The following is a 9,158-nucleotide window of genomic DNA, read 5'->3' on the forward strand; positions in this document are numbered from 1 at the left end:
AAACACAAAAGGGCAAGAAACTGAAAATCTTGAGAAGTGATAGACGTGGGGAATATTTTCCTACTATATTTACTTCATTTTGTGAAGACAATGACATTGTTCACCAAGTTAGTGCACCTTATAGACCTCAACAAAATGGGGTGGCAGAAAGGAAAAATGGAGTTTTGGTTGATATGGTAAATGCCATGATTGTTAACTCCAATTTACCAACGAATTTATGGGATGAGGCTTTACTAACTGCATGTCATGTACACAATAGAGTTCCTTCAAAGAAGCTGAAATTATCTCCTTATGAAATTTGGAGAGGAAGAAAACCTAATATTAGTTATTTTAGGGTATGGGGATGCTTAGCTTATTACTAAATTAGGTCCAAGGGCTTTGAAAAGTGTGTTTATGGGATATGCATAAAACTCTAAGGCGTATAAACTTTTGGACTTAGACTCAAATGTCATTGTGGAATCTCGAGATTTAGATTCTTTGAAAAGAAATTTCGAAGTAATTCCGTAACGGTTGATGAGTCTTTGCAGCAAGTTCCACAAACTGAAACAAGTTCTAACCCTTCTTCTAGCAATGTGAGGTTAAATCATAATGATTCTAGTGAACTTAGTGAACCTAGAAGGAGTATAAGAGCTAGAAAGGAAAATAACTCGGGTCCTAATTTCATTAATTCACAAGCTATTGCTTTTCTTATGGAAGGTGATAGTGAAACAATTACCAATAAAATCCCAATGATTCTCAATGCTGAAAATGAGAATGGTGATCCAAAGATATTTCGATAAGTAATGGCTTCTAGAGATCCAGCTTTTTGGAAAGAGGCAATAGATGACGAGATGGATTCTCTTGTATCTAACAAGACTTCGGTCTTAGCAGATTTGCCTCCTGGTTCCAAAGCTATTGGATCTAAATGGGTTTTTAGGGTAAAGAAGAATGTGGATGATGAATCAATTAAAGTTTTCAAAGCTAGACTTGTGGGTCAAGGTTTTAGTCAAAGAGAAGCAGTAGATTATTTTGATACATATGCTCTTGTGGCTAGAATTACATCCATAAGAGTCTTGATAGCTATAGCTGCTTTGAATGGATTGCATGTACACCAAATGGATGTTAAAACTGCTTTTCTAAATGGTGATTTAGATGAAGAAGTTTACATGAAGCAACCTGAAGGGTTTGTCCTTCCTGGTTATGAACATAAAGTTTGTAAGCTAATTAAATCATTGTATGGTTTAAAGCAAGCTCCAAAGCAATGGCATGAGAAATTTGATTCTGCAATTTTATCTCATGGTTTTGTTCATAACTCTGCTGGTAGATGTATATATTCTAAGTTTACAAAGGAATATGGTGTCATTTTATGCCTATATGTTGATGATATGTTAATATTTGGAACAAACATGATTGGCATAAGTGAAACCAAGGCTTATTTAAGTTCTTGTTTCAAGATGAAAGACTTAAATGAGGTTGATACTATTTTGGGTATCAAAGTGAGAAAAAATAGTGGGGGTTATTCTTTGAGTCAGTCTCATTATGTTGAGAAGATGCGTAAGAAATTTGAGCATTTGACTTTCAGAGAAGCAAATACTCCATATGATACATCATGTAAACTTAGTGTGAACAGTGGAAGAGCTGTAGCTCAGCTAGAGTATGCTAGTGCAATAGCTAGTTTGATGTATGCTACTCATTGTACTAGACCTGATATTGCATTTGCAGTTTGCAAGCTTTCAAGGTTTACTAGCAATCCTAGTACAGAGCATTGGCAAGCAATCGGAAGAGTTTTTGGTTATTTGAAAAGAACCAAAGGTTATGCTTTGCACTATGGAAATTTTCCGGCTATACTTGAGGGTTACACACATGCTAGTTGGATATCTAGTGACGGGGATAATAAATCCACAAGTGGTTGGATTTTTATGCTCGGCGGTGGTGCTGTTTCTTGGGCCTCAAAGAAACAAAAGTGTATTACTCATTCCACCATGGAAGCTGAATTTTTGGCTTTAGGGGCAGTAGGCAAAGAAGCAGAATGGTTAAGAAATATGTTATTGGATATAAAGTTGTGGCCACAACCCCTGCCAGCTATTTCTTTGCATTGCGATAGTGAGGCAACATTGTCTAGAGCTTATAATAAGATTTATAATGGTAAGTCTAGACACATCAATTTGAGACATGCATATGTAAGACAGTTGATATCCAACGGGATTATAACTGTAATTTATGTAAGGTCTTGTAACAATTTGGCGGATCCTTTCACCAAAGGACTTCCTAGAGAGATGGTTTATGGAACAAGCTGGGAAATGGGCTTGAGACCTATTTGGTTAATCAGCAACAATAGAAACCCAACCTTTTATTATGAGTACCCATTATTAAAAGGTTCAATGCGGTAATAACAAATTGTTGATAATTGATTATGTCACACTAGTTTATCAATTATTCTGGTGTATGTTTTAGGGTGAGTTATATACTCTTAATGAAATTCTAGTGATAGAAGAATTTCACCTATGTGACATAAGAAGTGGTGCCGCTTGTAACAAAAGTTTTAAGGTCAAACTTTTGTAAATGTCTATGAACCAGGTGGAGCACATGGCCATAATGGTGCTACCTTGAACATGTTGAAGGACTTTTGTGTGTGAGGTTTTTGTGATTCTAACATAAGGAATTTTGGCTCAAAAGCTTTCAGCTGCCATAAATTTCGTTAGTATTTTGAAGAATTGTCACTAAGTGAAAGTTCAAATCGAAAGATACTTTCATGTATGCATATTCTGTCAAATTGAAGACTAAGTGGGGGATTGTTAGATATTAGTGTTTAACTTGTGTGAGTAGGAGCATTCTCACACATGTAAGAGAAATGATGTTTTGGTTGTCTTTAAATATACTCATGTCCCTCATATATTGAATATGAGATGGCTTGGGTTATTGGGCCTAGTGGAGCATTGGGCTTGGTTTGATAGTATTGGGTTAGTAATATAGCTATATATTATTAATCAAGACTTAGCACTTAGCACTTTGCACGCGCACGGTCCATTTAATGACATACTTAACGTTAATTGTTTTTGCGGTTATTAATTAATTAATATTTCGGTATTAATTAATTAATTAACTAAATAGGATAATACCAAGGGCAGTTATTTAGTAACTGTCATATTGGTTTTCCTATTTAATCCAATGCATTAGGTTAATGTTAATTACGTTCATTACATCTCTCACAATGTCAGTTTCTTCCAAAATACATGTTCATGGAGAATGGTTTAATTTGTTGTATTCCATTTGTGATTAGGGAATCGTGGGGGTAGATTAGCTTTGAATCCCATCAGCAATATAATGGGGGCTAATATTATCCTAAGGACATAGATTATCTCGTCCTAGATCATGTTGATCACCTAACAATAGAAGTTGAGTAAATTATCCACTGGATAGATATACAAGAATGACTTATTAGTTATAGACGAAGAGTTGTACTAATATAGTAGTATCTCTGTATGAGGTTTTTTTCCTGCAAATGGAATTTTCCATTTTTATCTTTATTGAACTTAATAATAAAGTAATCTTGTTTTATTTGTAATATTAAATCAATGAGAGTTTATGGTGTTGTTTTATGGATGCCCGAGCGATGATTGAATTTCCATTTGTTTTTGCATATCCTGCCTTGTATATGAACCAATGCTTTTGAACACTTGTAGGTATTTTCAAGAACACTACCTTATTCACTGGAGGAGATGACTGAGGTTAAAGATATTTGGGTTGATTACTTTATGAGCAATGTCGATATTTAGCTTTGTACTTAATTTGAACTCGATCTCTAGCTAGCTAGTTTATTGTAATATTTAACTTAAACTTTTATGTTAGCTAGTTTATTGTAATATTTAACTTAAACTTTTATGTTTAAAGTGTAGATAGGTTATCAACGTACATGTTGGTTGATCTATGGTGAATTTGCCTTTTATTGGGTTGTAAACTGTTTTGACAGGTATATATTAATGTATTATAATATTCCCAGTATTAGAGAGGGTCAAATTACAAAGGAAACATTGCCGAAATTTTCACTTAGTTTGCTTGTATTTTTATGCTCTGAATATACTAGTACTGAAAGCTGCTTATTTTATTTAATCTGTGGATTAAATAAAATCAGCAGCTCATTTTTTTAGAATATCCAAAAGTCATTTGCGTCGCAGATTAGCTAAAACTGCGACGCAAATGACTTTTTTAAAACATGATGAAAAGTCATTTGCGTCACACTTTAGCTAATCTGCGACGAAATGACTTTTTTTAACATATTGAAAAGTCATTTGCTTTGCTGTTTAGCTAAACTGCGACGCAAATGACTTTTCAGCATGTTAAAAAAAAAAGTCATCTGCGTCGCAGGTTAACTAATCTGCGACACAAATGACTCTTATTTGCGTCACCCAAATGTGCGACGCAAATGACTTTTTTCATTTGCGTCGCAGCCAGTTGCATCGCACCAATGTGCGACGCATATGGGCTTAAATGACCGACACAAATGACTATTTTTCCACTAGTGATCACCACCTCGTTACAAAATATAGGTAATGACTAATGACTGTTGTTTCGTTCTTGTCAACTTATTTGAGATTGGCATACATTTTAAATAAAATTCAGTACGTCTTGATATGTGTTGCTAACTGCATGGTGTTAACCTATACTATATGTTTTTTCAACAGGAGGCACAAAAAAAAAAAAAAAAAGAGGAACCTGATTATAGACATATATACCAGTAAAAAGACGACCATCAACGTTGTTTTCTATATACTTAATATAATTTTTATGGTTTAAGGGATTAAACTTGTTATTATTATGGTTTGGCATCTAGTTGTTAATTACAATTGACCCAAATAGTCCACCTCTGTCATGTTTAGAATTGAACCCAACAGTCCTTGACTTTGTGATTCTAATCAAGCTTTTTTTTGTAACTTAATCCTCATCAGACTATAAGAGATTGGAGGATGGTAGGAAATTATGAAACTTGGAAGATTGCACATTTTATTTAATCTGCAAGGTATAGTGCTGATTATATAAATGTGCAACTATTTTTTTTTAATAAAAAATAAAGTCATTTGGGTCGCACTTTTATTAAAAGTGTGACATTTTTAAAAAAAAAAAATAAGAGTCATTTTCGTCGCACAATTAGTTAAAGTGCGTCGCAAATGACTTTTTTTCAACATGCAAAATAGTCATTTACGTCGCACATTAGCTTAAAGCGCGACGCAAATGACTTTTTTGCATGTCGGAAAAAAAGTCATTTGCGTGGCACTTTAACTAATGTGCGACGTTAATGAGTCTTATTTGCGTCGCCCAAATGTGCGACGCATATGACTTAATCATTTGCGTCGCTGCCAGTTGCGTCGCACCAATGTGCGACGCAATTGGACTTAAATGACCGACGCAATGAAGCATTTTCCACTAGTGTTGGGGAAGAGAAGAGAGTCAAGTACATGAAATTGTGGAAAAAATATAACATATAAGAAGTATTACCGTTATTGTTCCCCCTACATGCATTTTCATATATTTTTTTCATTTTTCAGGTGGTTAAAAACAATTTAATATTAAATTGTTTTTAGGTGTTAAAATACAAGTTTTAGTTTTTTAGGTGATAAAAAACAATTTCTCAATTTCTTTAGGTGGTAAAATGCGATTTATCCTTTTCAAACAGTAGATAAAAAAAAGGACATTTTCAACATTACCACCTTATAAAGTCTACTTTTTCAAACGTACCACCTTATAAAAATTTAATTTAAAATTACCACTTTATAAAATCGCAAACCTTCAAAGTTAACACCTGTTAATGGATTTTGTCAATTTTTCTGTTAACATGTGGTAACTTTTAAGGTTTGTGATTTTCTAAGGTGGTAATTTTAAACCCAAAAGTGGAAATGTTGAAAGAAAAACATAAATAAGCCTTCAAAGTTACCACCTGTTACCGAAAAAATTGACGGAAGCCGTTAACATGTGGTAACTTTGAAGGTTTGTGAATTTAAAAGTTGATAATTTTAAATTAAAATTTTATAAGGTGGTAAAGTTTGAAAAGGTGAACTTTATAAGGTGATAATTTTGAAAAAAACCTTAAAAAAAACAGAGGGAGTGCATTAAGATTCAAAGAGCCATGTCACTCGTACACCTATGGCTGTTTATATGACGAAACTGCTTGCATATTAAGTGACAATTTTATACGTCTTGCATTTTCCATACGTGCATCCTGATTAAGACTCGACTTGAAATATAATAAGACTAGTCTTATATGCACGTGATGTGTGCGTTAAAAAATAAGATCATATGATTTTATTAGAGTTATAATTGTTCATACAAAATCTTAAGCATGTATCGCGTGCAGAAACACTACGTAACCCTTATATGACTTTGCTTGGCGCTTTTATAACCCTAATTTTGACTCTCAAAGTACCAACAAAATTATAAGTACATATTGAGATAAAAGAAAAAGAAGCTGAAACTAAAATAAGTATATTAAAAAAGAATAGAATTTGAAAGAAACAAAAAAAAAGATGAAAATGTTTTATACCCTTAAACGATTTCATGACTTTGTGTTGAGTTTCGATTGTGCATCATTGTTTGAGCTACCCTTTTAATATTAATTAATATGCTTCACATTTCTGGTAAAGCAAATAGCAAAATTATTAATTTCAACATTAATTTTAATCTATGTTTTAAAAGAAATTATGTATGTTGTTTTATTGATTATTTTCTTAATTAATTTTTATTCTTTTTCTAAATTTTGAATTAAGTGTTTGCTTAATTTAAGTCGATTCCTTAAATAAATAATTACTTTCATACCAATATGGTTTCATTTGAAATGACAATTATTTTATTATACATCAATTATGGCCTTAATTAGCTTCAAGGTAAATTACAATACTCAATTAAAAATTACTTGTATCCATTAGGTTAGCTTCTTGTATTGTTGCTTATACGTTGCATAATTTATGGGATTAATGAAGTAATTAATTAGATTACACCTCTAATTGTTTACGCTGTAATTGTGAGTTTTAAAGTATTAGTAGAGCACCCTTCCTGCGAAGAAGTTATGATGATGTAATTGAAATTCTTCATAATTATAGTGGTATTGGATATTGGTGACTTCCTTGCCACAATGAGGATTCTTTTCGGAAAATTAATTTTTATCACTTACTTTTTACCACCTAAAAAACTAAAACTTGTATTTTACCACCTAAAAAATTTATAACTTATTTTACCACCTAAAAAGAAAAAATAGATGAAACTATTATGTGGGGGCACAATAACGGTAATATTTCTGACATTTTTTTTTCACGATTTCATGTATTTAACTCTCTTCTCTTCCACGAATTCACATAATTTTCCTCCCAATAGATTCACAAAATTAACAAAATTCGTTCGCGCGAAGTAAAGAAAGGAGGGTGAAAGAGTTAAAGCAAATCGCAAATGTAGTGTTAGAAAATGAAAGGAAAGTAAATTAGTTGGCCCACATAAAAGTTTCATCTAATTTTGCGTTTTGAGGTGGTAAAAATAACTTTTAATTAATTTTTAGGTGGTAAAATACAAGTTATGTTTTTTCAGGTGGTAAATTTTTTTTTTTCGATTTTAATATGTGGTAAAAAAAAAAATTATCCTTTTTTCATTAGCACCTTTTTTTTAAAAAAAAAGAAGAAGTTAGGGAGTACTTTTTTAACATAAAAATTTATTGAGAGCAACAAAAAAAAAAAAGCATAAATTAGGCAAAATATAATAAAATCATTGACCTTATGGATAAAAATCATCGGTTTTATTCCCTCAAAAAAAAAAAAAAAAATCATCGGTTTTAAGAATGAAAATCATGATGCCAAAGAAAAAATAGAATGAAAATAGGTAAATGCAGTGTATCTATGGAGCAAAGAAAAAATAGAATGAAAATAGGTAAATGCAGTGTATCTATGGAGCAAATATTTGTCTTCAAATTTATTAGTATTCATAATAAGGGAAATAAATCTTCGTTCTTTCGTGTTTTCTGTAGAAATTAAATAGTGTTTGTTGACTTTTTACTGTCAAATTACACAATAATGGCTTCCGGTAAGGAAATAAGAGAGATTTAATGTGTGATTTGCATTAGAATTTCCTTATTTGTTAATTATTGGCATTGAATAATCAATTTATTTTTAAAAAAATTACTACAATTCAGTTTGATAAATAATCAATATTTTAATTAATTTAATAAAATTTTAAAATAATTAAGGGTATTATAGTCTATTTTATAGGAGGACACCAAAAAATTATTTACGATAATGACCTCAAGAATTCCTTTATAGAATAAACATATTAGTCTTGTATGCACGCGATACGTGCGGATATAAGAAAAAAAAACAAAAATTGACAAAGGCAGTCCAAACTATGTACATTCATCTTTAAAAGGTCCCAACTAAGGGGTTTTTGATTTGGCGTGGACCTTTTTACTGATCAAGAAAAAATATTTGCATTATTACAGTATATCTTAAGCTGAAATAACATGACGCTATATAGAATGTCTTATGGTCGGTCATTCTCTTGCTCAACGATATATAAATATAACAAAACAAGTGAAAATTCTATGGTGGCGGAAATAAACCACGATAAGAAGCGGGTATGAAGTAGTATGAGTTTTTATTCTGTAAGTAGAGGGCTATCAGGGAAAAAGCGATTACAAAAATGGAGTTTAATAGCTAATAGTAAATAAAGATTGTACTCCGAAAGAATTAAGGAGATAATAAAGGGATTACAAATTTAAGGGAGAGAGAATTAAGGGATTAGAATTTTCAGAAATTACGAATGAGATAAATTAAGGATTCTAATTTAACATGGTTGAATATTATTTTGAATTTGTTGTTGAGTTTTGGCTGTCAAATTGCAAATGTTTTTCATGTACTCCCTCCGTATCCCAAAATTTTAAAATGCATGCTGTAACACCCTAATAGTTCATTGTTTTTATAAAACCATTTTCCAACTTAAAATAAAGGAATTACTAAAGTATTACCACCACCGTGATAACGGTTAAGGCTATTACCAGAATTACGCAGCGGAATTTGATGTCAACTAACTTTTCAAAACATAAATAATTAAATTATCGAGGCCTCCTACAAATTGGAACCATAATGGCCCAAAAACCAAAGTATTAAAAGTTCAACAAATTCAAAACATAAATAAAGTATAGATAAAAA

Source organism: Spinacia oleracea, chromosome 6, assembly GCF_020520425.1.
Source record: "Spinacia oleracea cultivar Varoflay chromosome 6, BTI_SOV_V1, whole genome shotgun sequence".
Taxonomy (NCBI): Eukaryota; Viridiplantae; Streptophyta; class Magnoliopsida; order Caryophyllales; family Amaranthaceae; genus Spinacia; species Spinacia oleracea.